The following is a 16,430-nucleotide window of genomic DNA, read 5'->3' on the forward strand; positions in this document are numbered from 1 at the left end:
ATATAAATATAAATCATATATTTAAATTGTACATGAATAGGTGGGGATCGATTTCAGGCCTAAGGAACAGACTTGAATTTCTTGACTTCAAGGAGGCCAGATTCCCCTTCCTACACAGTACAACAGTGTTAACCAGACCATGAGTTCAAATCCCAGTCCTGGCAGAAAAATGGCACCTTTATAGTATGTGAGGCCCAATTCTTAGGTATTTCATTATTCCTCCATTTTATGAATATGATTGTTTAAATGTTTAATAAAGTATTAAATAAAATCGATTAGTGTCCTATAATATAATTATGTATAATTTTATCCTAGAATCATTCAAGAACTGCCCATTCAATCATGACATACATCCCATCCCATTTGTATTCATATGGATATGAATGAATGTCTTAGGATCTCCTGCCATTTGGAGGTGGCAGCCCCAGGATTCGAACTTTGGGTTCTAGCTCCCCCCACTTAAACCCGAGAACAGGGAACTCACTGTTCTGTCCAAGAACATCAGCAAGACCAATGATTAGGCAGGCAACAGTGGCTATCAACATTCCTCCTTGACGTTTACAAGGCTTTGATGGGAGGATCATGGTCAAGATCACCCTGAGGAGGAAAGTCCTTGAGACCCTGTCCAATTTCAGTGCCAACAAAGCCAGAAGCCCTGTACCTCCAGTGGTAGAGGGCCAGCCTTGAGCAAAAGCAGCTCAGAGACTGTGCCCAGATCCTGAGTTCAAGGTTCGGGACTGGCAACAAACAGACATAAATAACAATCTGTGTAGCCATCCAGCTAAAGTGGTCTCCCTCTTGTCCCCAACTGAATGGGACAGAGTTCCCTGGGAAAAGGGCTGGGAGAGCCCCTGTCAACTTGACTCTGCCCATGCTGATTGCATCACAGGATTCTAGCCACACCCCCATTATTTCATGTTTCTTTGTGACCAATGGGATACAAGAATGCTGTCAACGCCCACATTCCATGATGCCTGGTAGCACCTAGATTCCCTCTTTTAGTACACCACTACCAGCAGTTAAGGAAGGTAGAGGTGGCTGAGTGGTGAGCAAGAGACTCAAGGTAACTTTAGAGAATAGTAGGAAATTGACATGTCCCACCCGCCTCCCCCCCTTCCTGTGGTGCTGGATTTCAAATCTCAGAGGGCCTAAGGCCCTGACCTGGTCCCTGCCCCTGGTCCTCTGCTCTGGGTCCATGTGTCTGCCATGCCACCGCCATCCCTGCTTGCTCTACCTGGATCAGCTGCCAACAGCGTCTCCCAGCAGCACAGGTGAGTGGCCGCCCCAACACCATTCCCAACTCGGGTCAGAAACCCCTCTGAGAGCACAATGACCCCCTGCTTGTTTCCTCTCCCTGGCTCTGAGGAGCCACCTTTCTGTCTTGTGCATTTCTGAGAAACAAACAATATATACTTAGGCTGGGCTGAGCTCAGGCGGTCCTCCTATCTGTGACATGTATGTTCCACCAGTCCTGGTCCTCTGTAGTTGGAATGGTAGACATGTAGAGCCATGCTTAGTCATCAGTTTGGATGGATATCACAAACTCTTAGGCCATGGCAACCGATTCTTGACCACAGATAAAGCTCTGGGTAGGGCCACAACCATTGGAACTCAGTCTCTTCACAGGACAGTTGTGAGGAAACAAGGGATTTATATAGAGAGATCTCTGAAACATGGCTAGGCCCAGAGGGAGTGGCCTTCAGGTAATGTTCTCGACAATTCTGTGAGCATATGACAGGAAGATACCTGGAAAGGGTTCAGGTGGCCCCTGTTATTAATGGGGCAACTGGTGTGGGATTATGAAACAAAACATGGCTCTCTTTCATCATTACCCTATCCCCATGAGGAAGGGTATCCTTCACTGTGTTGAGTTTTGCAACTGGGGAAAACAAAGCATGGAGAAGCTGGGTGACCTACTTATGACCTCAAGTTCACAGGAAGCTAGGCCTGACTTCTCTACCATGCTCCCTAGTTAAATGGGTGCTGTTCAGTCCACTTTTTGTAGTGGGAAGTCCACTTCTTGCCAGTCATGGGGCTTGAACTCTAGGTCTGGGCGCTGTTCAGGAGCTCCTCAGCTCAAGACTAGCACTCTACCACTTAAGCCCACAGCACCACTTTCAGATTTCTGGTGGATCTTTGGAGATTAGAGTCTCACAGACTTTCCTTCCTGGGCTGGCTATGAACCATGATCCTCATTTCTCAGACTCCTGTGTAGTTGGGATTAGAGTTCTGAGCCACCGGCACAGGGCTTAAGTGTACTTCTCACTTTCTTTCTCCCTCTCTCTCACATGAACTGGTTGAATGTATGCTGGAGGAGGTGGCCCATTGTCTCCATGTGGCTAGACCCATGGTGGCCCTCTCATTCTGGAGATGGGCTGTGGGTCAGGAGCTGTCTCACTCAGCCTGTTGAAACAGCTCCATGAAATAAGCTCCTCTGTACCCTGGCTAGACCATGACGGTTATTCATTTCCATCCAGCTTTACTGGACTTCTCATATTGACTTGTTTTCTACATCATTTTCTAGCACCTGGCCAAAATTATGATACATAGTTACAGAATCAAAATGTCATGCTTTCTTAAGAAATTCATTTAAGATTCTGGGAATGTGGTTTCATGGTACGGTGATTGCCTAGCATGCATGAAACCCTGGGTTCAATTCCCTAGTACCACATAAACAGAAAAACACTGGAATTGGTGCTGTGCCTCAAGTGGTAGAGTGCTAACCTTGAGAAAAAAAAAAAGCTCAGCAATAATTCCCTAGCCCTGAGTTTAAGCCCCTGGACTGGCAATAAAAAAAAGTATTCAAATATTTTTTCATTCATGTGACTGTTTCTAATATATTTATAAGATGATTTCTTTGTTGCTTTGTATGTCCCCCACACACACGTTATAACCCCTGCTTTCACTGTATTTAATGTTGGTATAATTTGTGGAGGGGAATGGAAAAAAAACACAAATCGTTTAAATAGGGATACAGGTGGACCCATTGTAATAATGAGAAGTACAAGTCGTTATGTGGAAAAACGAACTTTACAGTTTTGGAGGGGGGTGCAGTAGAGATGGGAGGGATGGTAAGGGATAGGAAGGGGAAACAAAGGAGGAGCCAACAATACTTGATAAGAAATGTACTCATTATCTTGCACACATGTAACTGTAACTCCTCTGTACAGTATTTTCACAATTAAAAAAAACCATTTAGTTAGCAAATGCAAAATAAAGAAACCATACTTTGAACATATAATTGCTCCTTCCATACTGACACCTGACAATAGTCCCTTATTCATGTACTTTACTTATAATAGCATACTCTGTTGATAAAAAAGTTTTGATCATTAGGTCAAAGCAACTGATGCCAGGATTTTGTGTGGTCACTGCTAATCACAGAGAGAAGGGTAGTCTAAGTGACATTTGGAAATCTTTTTGGTCAATCATGGTACCAAAAACGCAGAGGCTAATTAACAGTTGTGACAGAATAGAAGGAATAACTCGATGGAAGGAATAAATGATAGTAATTAAGGTGTACCAGAAACTGTTCTTGAGAACCATTTTTGGTTATTGAAGAACTAGTTATCAACTAAGCTTATTCCTCATTGCATTTAGCAGTCTAAATCTCTTAGGCTAGTTCTTAATATCTGTGTGATAAATGTATCTCCTTCTGTGCTGTTCTTTCCTACTCAATCTCCTTTGCTTTCTAAAAATCTCAGTCTTTCTATTTTTCTCTATGAACATTTCCTGATACTAAATACACCTATACAGATGGCAGAGGATGTTAATGTAAGGGTCTCATGAGTCATTAATGTAACAACATGGAAAAGGAGGACATATTTATTGCTACCTCAATTTTTCTGAAAAGCTGCAATGTCATCATTTGGTTCAAATTTCCATACTTTGTCTACATAGTGTCATTAAGTGCACATAAATGCAAATATGAGCCAGGTGCTGATGGTTCACGCCTGTAATGCTAGCTACTCAGGAGATTGAGACTAGAGGATTGTGGTTGAAAACCAGCCTGGTCAGGAAAGTCCATGAGACCTTTTTCTTCAATTAACCACCAGAATCCCAGAAGTGGTGCTGGAGCTAAAGTGGTAGAGTGCTCAACTTGAGTTGAAGAGCTGAGGAATAATGCCCAGGATCAGAGTTCAATCCCCACGACCAACAAAAAAAGTGAAATGTGACTTTAAGTTTCCACAAAAGGAACGACAAGTTCAATAATCTTTCCAAGCAGAAAAAATAATTCCAAAATGATTCAGTGTACCTACTTTTGCTGAATTATTTAAGTTATGGCTTTTTTTTCTGGACATAATCTCTTCTTTTAAAAATTGTCAAATATTAGCTTTACAATAAACTTCATCTAATATTTCTTATTTCAAAAGAGAAGTCTATACAGTTGATATCACATAGCTTTCTTACTAGCTTAGTTTAAAGTCAACCCAGGCAGGAGAGTCTGTCAAACTCTTATCTCTAATTAAACACCCGAAATCCAGAAGTGGAGTTTTGGCTCAACAGTAGAGTATTGGCTTTGGGGGTAGGTGGGCAGGAAAGGCAACTATTCAAGAACAGGGTCCAGCCTCTGGGTTCAAGCCCCACAACCAGCACAAACTAAACAAACAAGCAAACAATAGCAACAGAGATATTTCTTTGGGACCCTCCTTAAAAGAATACTCTTTTAAGAGAAGGGGCTCCTTTTGTTGATCATTCTCACTGGATTCTGCGTTTTGGAATCCTTATTGCTAAGGAGAACTCAGGACCATACTAAGTAATTGATAACTGACTCCTGCAACAAAAGGATCATCTCAGGAACGAAATATCCACGCATAAGGCATTTTAAAATTTTCATGTCTTTGTTTCTTTGCAGGAGAACACTTTTTTTTTTTTTTGTCGGTCGTGGGGCTTGAACTCTGGGCCTGAGCGCTGTCCCTCAGCTCTTCAGCTCAAGGCGAGCGCTCTACCACTTGAGCTACAGCGCCACTTCCGGTTTTCTGGTGGTTTATTGGAGATAGGAGTCTCACGGTCTCTCCTGCCCGGGCTGGCTTTGAACCGCGATCCTCAGATCTCAGCCTCCTGAGTAGCTAGGATTACAGGCGTGAGCCACCAGCGCCCGGCTAGGAGAACACTTTTAAAACAATGTTATTTCTTTTTGTTCTATGCTGGCCTTCAAATAACACATTATTTCTTTTTGTAATATTCAACTAAAAGTTTACAGAAAAGTTTAATATGAGTAAATAACACACTCGAAAAAGTCAGGGACAGAGTTTCCTTCAAGCCTTGGGATTGTTTTCTTGTACAGTAAAAAGGAAAGCACATATTAACTTGAACTTTGTCATTCCTCTATGTTCCATTCCTCTCCTGGGATCAGTTTCCACATCCAGTAACCGTTACTTCCAGTAACAACCAATGGTGCTGCTTGAGGTATAATGAACAGGATTCATCATAGGGTACAATTGGATTCAACATACTTGTCAATAAATGTAACACACAACATCAGCAGAAGCAGAGACAAGAACCACATGATCTTTATATGGATTTTGAAATCTTTTAATAAGCTCCAATACTCCTTTATGATTAAAAGGTCTGAGAAGCTAGGAATGCATGCAACTTTCCTCAATATTATACAGAGTATGCATATGACAAAGAATGTACCTAACAGTGGACACATGAAGACATTAAAATCGGGAATGAATTCTAGACTAAAACTCTTCTACACAGCTCTTTAAAAACCACTTGACCCACAACTATTTTTCTAATAACACAATTGCTAATACCAGAAAAGTCTTATTAATTTTTCTAGCATCTGTTTCTTGAAGATTTGTGATAAGCTGGGCTTCTCAATAAATTCTAAAGCAGAAATGTTTGTCTTGGAGTCTGTGGATGCTTTAAACCTGTGTTTTAATTCACAATGTTACATTAAATAATTTAAGGGTTTTGTATCATTTCAAACATTTGTGGTGTAATGAATTATCTTTGTTAAACATGTATTCTGTAAAGTGCCATAGTCTTTTTATGTGTAGTGTATTTAAATATATATTATATAAAATACATACACAGATTTGTGTGAAAGATGTGCAATAACAAAGGTGTATGTATGTGTATATATATATATATATATATATATATATATATATATATATATATATATAATTTGGAAACTGGACAGGAGTCGAAATGGGGTGTTTCTGTTTTGGCAGTGGAGAATCACACATTTTTTTACTTGCATGGCCTCATCATTAGCGTTAAACAATTTTAATGCTACACAAATCTTATGTGAAGAAATGACTGCTATGAACTCATTTTCTCTTAGGTCTAAAATAAAAGAATCACTCTACGTGAGTGAAGCCAGACCCAGTTAATGCTCATCTTTCATGTGAAATGTGAAGCTCCCATGTTGCCTTTTTCTGTTGGTGTGACAACTAGTAATTAGTACATTCTCACTAAGGAGCTATTTCTTAACATAGACCAGGTTAATGCTACACCACTGTTTAAAGGGCTAATCTCACACCTTCTTAGCCATGAGTCTGGCTTACAATGGAGTTCTCTGTGCAATAACTTTTGGCCACGGGAAATCCCTGGCCTCCAGTTGTGTTTGGGTACCAATGACTCCATTGGCCCCAAGAGTTGAAGGGATGACTGAGATTTCGACTGAGACTGTGGTGAAACTCCGCCCAAGGCTGAGGGGGTCAAGAAGTGCTTTGGAAGGACTTGGCACCATTTGAAATTCAGTAGCCATTTGAGCCAAATATAAAATTGTATTTACAACTGACAGACTCAATTTGAGCCTTCAAATTTGTGGTTATTCTATTGTAAAGTAATATGTTGTTTATCTATCATTTATTAGATTTTTATGTATATGTATTTTCACAATGTGCTCCTCAGTTTGAATTAAACCAGATTTTGCAAACTCAAAAAATAATAAAATAAAATCTGGAATGAAACAAGGATGTCCACTCTCTCTACTACTCTTCCATATAGTAGTGGACATTCTAGCAAGAGCTATAGGCAAGAGAAAAACATAACGGGGATCCAAATAAGGAAGAAGTAAAATGATCCCTTTGTACAGATGAAATGATCCTGTATTTAGAGACTGTATACCTACCTTCCTCAAGTTAGTAAAGGTGTTGCTAACCTTTAGCAATGTAGCAAGGGTATAAAACCCACAAGAATCAGTAATCTTTCTTTGTTACCAACAATGGGAACATCCAGGTTGAAATCCAAAAAACAACCTCATATGTATTAGCCTCAAAATCAACTCAAATCTAAACAAAACAAAACAACAACAACAACAAAACTAGGAATTAATTTAACCAAAAATGTGAAGGACCTCTACTGTGAAAATTTAAAAACTTAAAAAGGGAAATTGAAGGACATTCAAGGAAATGAAAAATCTTTCAATGCTTTCACAAATAACATTGTGAAAACTGCACTACTGCCCCCAAACAATTGACAATGCACTACTCATCAAAATCCCAACAATATTCTTCAATGCAGTAGAGAAAGCAATCCAAATTTAATATGAAATTAGAGAATTACAGATGAAAAATTAGGCTTAAAAATGAACTCATGGGCCTATAGTCATCTTACACACACACACACACACACACACTCACACACAATGGAATTCTATTCAAGCATTAGAAAGGATGACTTTTCACCAGTTTTAAGGAAAATGAAAGGCTTGGGAAAATTATGGTAAGCGAAAGGAATGCAGATGCAGAAAAATACAGGTTTCATTGATTCATTCATTTATAGTAGCTAGAAGGTGCCTACAAATCTACAAGTAAACAAGACAGATTCTACCCCTTCCCAGTTAGAATGGCCATTATCAAGAAAACTAATAATAGCAAATGCTGTCGTGGGTGTAACCAATTGGGAACCTCCCTGGGCTGGCTTTGAACCATGATCCTCAGATCTCAACCTCCTGAGTAGTAAGGATTACAAGCGTGAGCCACCAGCACCCGTCTCCAATTGGGAATTCTATTACACTGTTGGTGGGAAGTTAAACTTCTTCCACTCCTCTGGAATACAGTATGGAGTTTCCTCAAAAGACTAAACATAGATCTCTCTTATGACTCCGTAATTCCCCTCATGGGCAGTAATCCAATAAATAAACAAACTCACATTAACGCTACAAGCATAACCATGTTCAGGGCCCGGGCCCAGAGTTCAAGGACTGGAAAAAATGTTACCATTGCTGGTATTTGATCCCGAAAATATGAACTTTTTGACATAAGATAACAAACCATTCTATTTGCAGTAGCTAGGACAGGATTTAAATGTTGTGGGTGATAAAATGGCTTCTTTGTTGAATGTTAGGAAAAGATGTAGGCAGTCCAACAAAAGGGAGATTTTTTTTTTGGTCTTGGTCGAGGGGCTTTAAGTCTCTGAGCTCTTCAACTCAATTGGACATAAGAGTCTCAGGGATTTTCCTGCCAGGCTGGCTTTGAAAAGCAGTCCTCAGTTCTCAGCTTCCTAAGTAGCTAGGATTACAGCTGTGAGCCTCTGGCACCAGGCTAAAAATGGGGGATTTTTAAAAAAGAAAATCCCCCTCTTCATCTATGTCTAAAGCTCAGATATCACTATTAGAACACTTCACCCTCAACTCATTTCATCAGACATTTTTAAATTTTCTCTTTTCCTTCATGTGGGAATACTGCAGTAAATATCAACTCAGCTGTGGGAATGGATCAATTGTATGGTATTTGCTAGCACATAAATCAGAAACTGTTACATCAAAACAAATGAAACCCTCATTTGGAATATTTTTTCTCTTTTTATTACAAATCTGTGCTTGATTCCTTCCTAATGTGATATTGGACCTCGTAATTGAGTGATGATGTTTTCTTTCTCTTCAGCAATTGGCCTTCTCCTACATGTGGTCAAATGTTTAAGAATACAAAGATTTCCATTGATAATTCATTAAGCTGACCTCTAAGAGAATGCACATATCTGGAATTTGGTCTGCTGTCTTGTTCTTATATGCACAGGCTTTCTAAGATTTATTTACTGTACAAGGAATTGTATTTTCCAATCTTCATGTGACCAATATTAGTCTCTCTGATCAGTCTTTTGACCCTCTCTCTGAAGTCTTATTTCAGTCTGCCTCATTAAAATATATTAGTTATCAGATAAATGACTCTCAGCTTCCGTATTTTGCCTGACTTCATGTAGGCTGTGATAGTTGCCCTGAGTTGCTGTTCCTACTGGAGTTTTGTTTTGTTTTGTTTTTAGAGGCCTAGGATTACTATTCATGGTAGTAGCTTCTCTGGACCCCTTTGATCCCCAGACCTAGAGTCAATGGGATTTTTTCCTACAGATACAAAGAATAGCTGAATACATTCCTGTTTTAATTGTCTCAAAATGAGGCAATCCGGCATCCTTGCAAAGCCATGGATAATCCAATGTAACCACTTAAAAAATGGTCTATCAAGATGGCTTTTCAAGGTTGACCGTGAAAAATGTTCATTTTCAAGTCACCAACATAAAACAGATCACATTCCTTGGAGCAGACTTTTGGAAGGAAGGTACCCCATCCTTCCTTCTCTTATGAGAGACCAAACCATAATATTCTACAGTTGTGGTCAGCCTTGAGCACATTTTCCTTATAATATTCTGTAGGGTAAAAGAGGACCAACTATCAAAATAAAGGTGAAAATACTTATCTACTACACACTGATTTATCTTTTTTATATCTGTTGTTATTTTCATTACTTCAAACATATGGATAATTTAAACTTGGGATTAAACAAGTGGCAAAATATTGATAGAATAAACATTCAGTTTACCTTCATATATCCAATATAATACACTTAACCATTTATGGAAAATTAAATCCAACTATAGAAACAATGGCAGGGATATAAAATAATCCTCAACTCAGAAATTCAGTCTCTCTATAAATATTTATTTGGTAGAAAACAATAAAATTTAATTAATGAATGTGACTTTTAACTATCATCGGAAACACTCCTCATATACATAATTGTTTATAATTTTATAGATGTCACCTTGGCAAGAATTTAACATGCATGTAGAAATCAAATTTCCACAATTTAAGCTAGATGAGAGGAGCCAAACTCTGATGTACTGTGTGGTGTGAATATTAACACAGTGCTGAACCCTTTCACCTAATACGATGTCATGTGCAATAATTTATTATTTGATGTTAAGATGAGAGTGAAGTGTAGAAAACACTTTGAATTATTACATTAATTCACAGAAATGAAACAATAATGATGTTATTCGTTTAAATTCTAATGCTTCTCAATTTTACAATTCATGCTATATATTATTAAACATAGTTTCACTTTCTTTTCTATAGCTACTGAAATTAAAATTATATATTAAACATTCAATATTAAGAAATCAATTAGAAGTAACCTAATTTTAAAATGATATACTATTAAACTGTGATTTGAAGTATAGTTCCAACAAGTTATGAGGTTAAGAAAACATTACTAGAATTATTAGTAATATTTTGTAACTTACCAGCTTGTTATTTGTTTACTAATTGTGTCATTTTTTATTCTTGGTCCAAGTCATTTTTTCACCTTAATTGTTTAGTTTTCTATTTTATCTCTATTGGTTTACTGATTGTACATTTTGTTTTCCCTTTTTAGTAACTGACATGAGGCTGAAAATCTGCATGCTAGTTTATTACTTCCTAAGTTAAAGTCAAATTACTGCTGTCCATAGCTGTTTTACTCTTCTTTGTATAGTACAGTATTTCCCCACTCACATCTCCTGTATTGCTGCTTGCTATCATGTATTTTATGTTTTATATTTAAATTTTATTGTCAAGTTAATGTACAGAGGGGTTATAGTTACATAAGTAAGTTAATGAATTCATTTCTTTTATAACTTGTTATCCGTTCCCCCATTTTTCTCCCTCTTCATCCCAATGCCCCCCCCAAGATTATTTCCAACGTATTGTCTTGTGAGTATCACTGTTGCATAAGTTCCCCCTTTTGTCATTTGTCTCATCATTTTGGTTTTTCCCTTTCCCTTAACTAGTTCGGATCAACATAGTTACAATATCCAGGGTATCAAAATCAAATACAGTTACTCCAGATGATAAACCATAGGTGTGGAAAACACAAAAGGATAAAAAGAAATCACATATTACATTTAGAACAACAAGAAATAACATATCTTGGAGATCATTTCCCTTGGAATCACAATACACCCTCATATGTACATAGCTATTGAGCTATTCTTCTCATCTACTACGATTATCCTTGATGTACACAATAATGCTCCCCTATTACACAGTAATTCCGCTTCTTGGCATTTACCCAAGTGATCACAAACCAGATCACACTAAAGCTACCAGAACAATTATGTTTATCACAGTATTATTTATCATAGCTAGGATAAGGAATCAACCCAGATGCTCCTCAGTAGATCAATGGATCAAGAAAATGTCACACACACACACACACACACACACACACACACACACACACACACACACACACACACACACACACACACACACATGGAATACTATGCTTCCATCAGAAAGAATGATACCACCTCATTTGTAGTGATATGGAAGATCTTGGGAAAAAATCATATTAAGTTCTGTAAGCCAGACTTAAAGAAACCTAGGTCCTATGGTTTCCCTTATTTGGAATTAATAGTTTACATCTAGGATAATCTCATGTATTTAAATTTGACATTTTGTTCTATGTTGAGCATACAACATTATTGCTACCTTGTTTGTTATTTCTGCAAACAGGCAGGTATATTTAAAGAATTACGTTAATGTCATCCATTACTGAAGGAAGAACATCTAAAAGAGCAGCCCCTACTAGGAAGAACAACTACTCATTTAGCTTCATTCCTATCTTAGGCCAGTGTTGTCCTCTGTATCCTCATGTTGTACATTAAAATTGTATACTTGGTCATCCTGTATATTTACTATCTTCTACATTGTGACCTAAATGCCCCAGCAATTCCAGTTTGCTTTACTTTAAATAAAAATTTCTCTCATAATTATTGAGGTTGGTGTGTGTGTGTGTGTGTGTGTGTGTAGTTTTATAAATATCAGAAGACAACATTTTTCTTCATTTAGAATACATCTTTCAGGTCATTGTAAGTTATGCCTAATTGGAGAAATCTCTTGCTATTTTAAAGATGAAACAGAAAAATATATTTGTGCATGCACCACAGTTGCCTTATTAGTCTGTTGTTGAACACTTAACTTCTATTTATATCTGGGTGGCTGTTGTGAACAATGTGAATAACAAATAACTACAGATATATTTTCGAGTTACCCAGAGAGAAATAATCAAATGATTGGTGTGTCAGATGGTATTTCAACTTTGCATTTCTTTAGAAAACTGCAAATTACTTTCTACAATGAGAATACTAACCTGTATTTTGACCAAGAGTGTAGAAAATTTCCTTTTCTCACACTCTCACCAACATTATTACATTTTGAGTTTTTTAAGGGCAGGTTTTTACAATGTGCAGAACCCCAGACTGGCCTTAGACCCAAATCCTCTTACTCCAAACTGCTAAATGCTTGGAATTCCAAGCCTTTTCACTATACCTGGTTCCTTTGATTTTTTTGATAAGAGTTATTATAGTTATGAAGTAGTATCCTAGTAATTTTCAATTGCATTTCTATAATGACTTCTGTTCACAAAGCATTAACCTAGCATAGAAGTGGTATTAAACACAACTTTGTAAACAAACTGGTGCTTTTCAGGACTTTTTGGAAAATGTGTCTATTAAGAACTTTTGTCCATTTTTAATCATTTCTTGTTAATCTCATCTTTAATCTCTCTATACAAAATCAATACTTAATTCAATATAGTAGAAAGAAAAAAATTAAGCAACTCCTAACATTTTTAAATTTTCAATAATATTATATTGTTTAAATCATTTTTTGTTTACACTTAAGACTATATAAATAAATTTAGTTAGACCTTTTACAAGGCTATATGTAGTTTATTTGTTTTTCGTTCCTGGCTCTTTCCATGCCTACGTGTCTAATTTTTCTAGGTTTCTTTCAGTCTCATGTAGTTCAGATTTCAAACTGAAGTATAAATGGAAAGAAGCACAAAAACAATAGAGTTCCTCTCATCTGATGATGCCTCTACAAGAATGAGGAAAAAGTTCAATCTTCTAAGGACCTTTGATTGGCTATCAAATAGAGAATTCATTCCTCTCGGTCTTCCCTATTTTTGCAATTTAACTTAAATGATGTAAAACACAATATACTACTCAGAGACTTTTACGTTTTCATCAGTTTTGCACATTTTCAATGGACTTCACCTCAGTCTACAACATTCCGTCATTATTCTGTCCCTGATGTTTTTATACTGTCACGACATAATAAAACCAGTTTGATTTACAGCATGAGAAGTTATCCACCTGGCTGACTTTGAAGCAGAGCATGGTCAATAGAGAACATGCCTTCTGGTTTCTCATTACATGTAATGGCTTTTGTAATACTGATTGCATACTATTTAGTATTTAAAAAAAAAAACTGCTGGCTAGTTTGTGACCATTTGTGTAAATACCCCAAAGTGGTATTGTTGGATCATAGAGGAGCTCTACGTGGAGTCTTTGGAGGAAACTCCATACTACTTTCCAAAGCTGTTGAACAAGTTTACACTCCCAACAATAATGCATTAAGGTTCCATTCTGTCCAAATCCCCACCAACATCTGTTGTTTTTAGAGTTCATGATTATAGCCATTCTAACTTGGGTGATATGGTATCTCAATGTTGTTTTGATTTGCATTTCTTTTATGGCTAGAGAGGTTGAGCATTTCTTCATGTGTCTATTGGCCATACTTTTATTCTCTTCAGAAAATTTTCTCTTTAAGTCTTTAGCTCACTTATTTATTGGGCATTGTTTCTTTGAGGATTTGTCATTGGGGAATTTAATTTTTCTGGGTTCCAGGTATATTTTAGATATGAGACCCTTGTCCATTACCAGGACAACTATGTTTATTGAAGCATTATTTATCATGGCTAAAATATGAAACAAACCCAGATGTCCCTCACTAGATGAAAGGATTAAGAAAATGTGATGTATATATATACATATATATGATATATATGATATATATATGTGATATATATATGATATATATGATATATATGTATGATATATATATACATATGATATATATGTATGATATATATGATATATATATGATATATATGATATATATATGATATATATATATATATATATATATATACACAATGGAATTCTATGCCTCCATCAGAAAGAATGACATTGCCCCATTTGTTAGGAAATGGAAAGACTTAGAAAAAATTATAATAAGTGAATTAAGTCAGGCCCAAAAAAACATAGGTAATAGGTCCCATGGTTCTCTTATTTGCAAAAACTAGTATATGTCTGAGACAAGCAGAAAATGTCAGATAAGTTGATGTTAGCTGAAATGAACCCCAAGATAAGGATTCAATTGTTTTTTTTTCTTTATTGCAATTGTTTCAAATATTTATAAGATGATTTCTTTGTTGATTTGTATGTCCATCCCCCATGGTATAACCCATGCTTTCACTGTATTTGTTGTTGGTATAACTTGTGGAGGGGAAGGGAAAAAACAAATCATTTAAATAGGGATGCAGGTGGACTCATTGTAATAATGAGATATACAAGTCCTTACGTCGAAAAATGAACTTTACATCTTTGGTGGGGGGGAGAGATTGTGGGATGGGGAGTGTGGGGGGAGATGGGAAGCGATGGGAACAAGAAGCAAAGAAGGAGGCAACAATGATTGATAAGAAATATACTCATTATCTTGCCCCTGTAGTTGTAATTGTTATTCCTAGAAGTTTATGTTAAGTATTTCACAAGTTTTTTTTCTCTTAATTCTTAAGAAAGCATTTGCTATAATTCTAATATTAGTACCATTTTAGTGTTAGAAAATATTGTAATTAAAGACACTAAATGCATGGCCCAAAGACACACAGTGGGGAAGGAAATGATTCAAAATTTCAAAAAGTAAGCTATAAAAAAGTAGATAAAATCCTCTACATTCCCTTACTCTCTCAACTCAATATTCATGCTGTCCAAGAAATAATAGCATAGCAATTATTGCCCACGGTAATTGTTTTCTGTCACATTTTGTCTTCAACACAGTGTTGGTGATATTGGGTTTTCATGCTCAGAGCTGAGCTCATAAATTGAGGTCTAAAGAGAGACAAATTTCTTCTGTTCCACAGTTCCAGTATATATTTTAAAAAAGTACTAAAGGGCTGGGAAGGTGGCTCAGTAGTAGAGCGCTTGCCTTGCATGTATGAGGCCCTGGGTTCGATTCCTCAGCACCACATAAGCAAGAAAGAAAAAAAGGCGGAAGTGGCACTGTGACTCACGTGGTAGAGCACTAGCGTTGAGCTGAAGAGCTAAGGGACAGTGCCCAGGCCCAGATTTCAGGCCCCACGACTGGACCCCCCAAAAAAATAAAAAAAAAAAAAGGTACTAAAACTAGCCGGTAGCTGGTGGCTCCCACCTATAATCCTGGCTACAGAGGAAGCTGAGATCTGAGGAATGCGCTTCAAAGCAAGCCCAGGCTGGAAAGACTGTGAGACTCTTATCTCCAATAAACTACTAGGAAAACAGAAGTGGCACTGTGGCTCAAGGGGTAGAGCACTCACCTTCAGCTGAAAGATGCAGGGAGAGCGCCCAAGCCCAGAGTTCATGCCTAATGACCAATTAAAAAAAAGATTAAAACGTTTAAATACCATCACTTACTGTCTTTTAAGAATCCAAAAATGAAATAAATTCACATATAATCACTCCAAAATGCTTTAAAAGCGGGAGATGATAAACAAGCCTCCATGAAGTAAATTTTCGTCTACTTTTTAAATTATTCTGAAAACCTTGTGCTGGTTGGTCACACCTGTAATCCTGTCTACTCGGGTATCTGCTCAGGAACCTGAGATCTGTGGATAACCGTTGGAAGCCAATCAGGACAAAAAAATATTCATGAGATTATTAAAAAAAATTACAATGGGATTCTATGCCTCCATCAGAAAGAATGACATTGCCCCATTTGTTAGGAAATGGAAAGGCTTGGAAAAAATTATATTAAGTGAAGTAAGCCAAGCCCAAAGAAACATAGGTCCCATGGTTTCCCTTATTTGCAATATCTAGTATATGTATGAGTCAAGCAGAAAAGGTCAGATAATGTGATGTTAGGAAAATGAACCCTTACATATGTATTTAAATGTTTTTTTCTTTCATGAAATTTTTTCTAACGCATTTATAAAATTATTTCTTTGTTGCTTTGTATATCCCTCCCCCACAGTATAACCCCTGCTTTCACTATATTTGATGTCGGTGTAATTTGTGGAGGAGAAGGGGAACAACAAGTCGTTTAAGGATACAGGTGGACACGTTGCAACAATGAGAAGTACAAGTTGTCATGTCAAAAACGAACTTTACAACTT

General features: G+C 37.1%; 1 long non-coding RNA gene across 1 annotated transcript in view; it reads left to right on the plus strand.

The window, feature by feature from the left end:
- Positions 1–998: 998 nt before the first annotated feature.
- LOC138809265 (uncharacterized) overlaps positions 999–16,430 on the plus strand; it is a 40,987-nt gene continuing 25,555 nt past the window's right edge. Inside the window, exon 1 of the long non-coding RNA XR_011366768.1 lies at positions 999–1,271. This is a non-coding gene — a long non-coding RNA (uncharacterized lncRNA). The remainder of the gene's footprint in view (positions 1,272–16,430) is intronic.

Source organism: Dipodomys merriami, unplaced genomic scaffold (genome assembly GCF_024711535.1).
Source record: "Dipodomys merriami isolate MVZ:Mamm:240054 unplaced genomic scaffold, mDipMer1.0.p SCAF_1027, whole genome shotgun sequence".
Classification (NCBI taxonomy): domain Eukaryota; kingdom Metazoa; phylum Chordata; class Mammalia; order Rodentia; family Heteromyidae; genus Dipodomys; species Dipodomys merriami.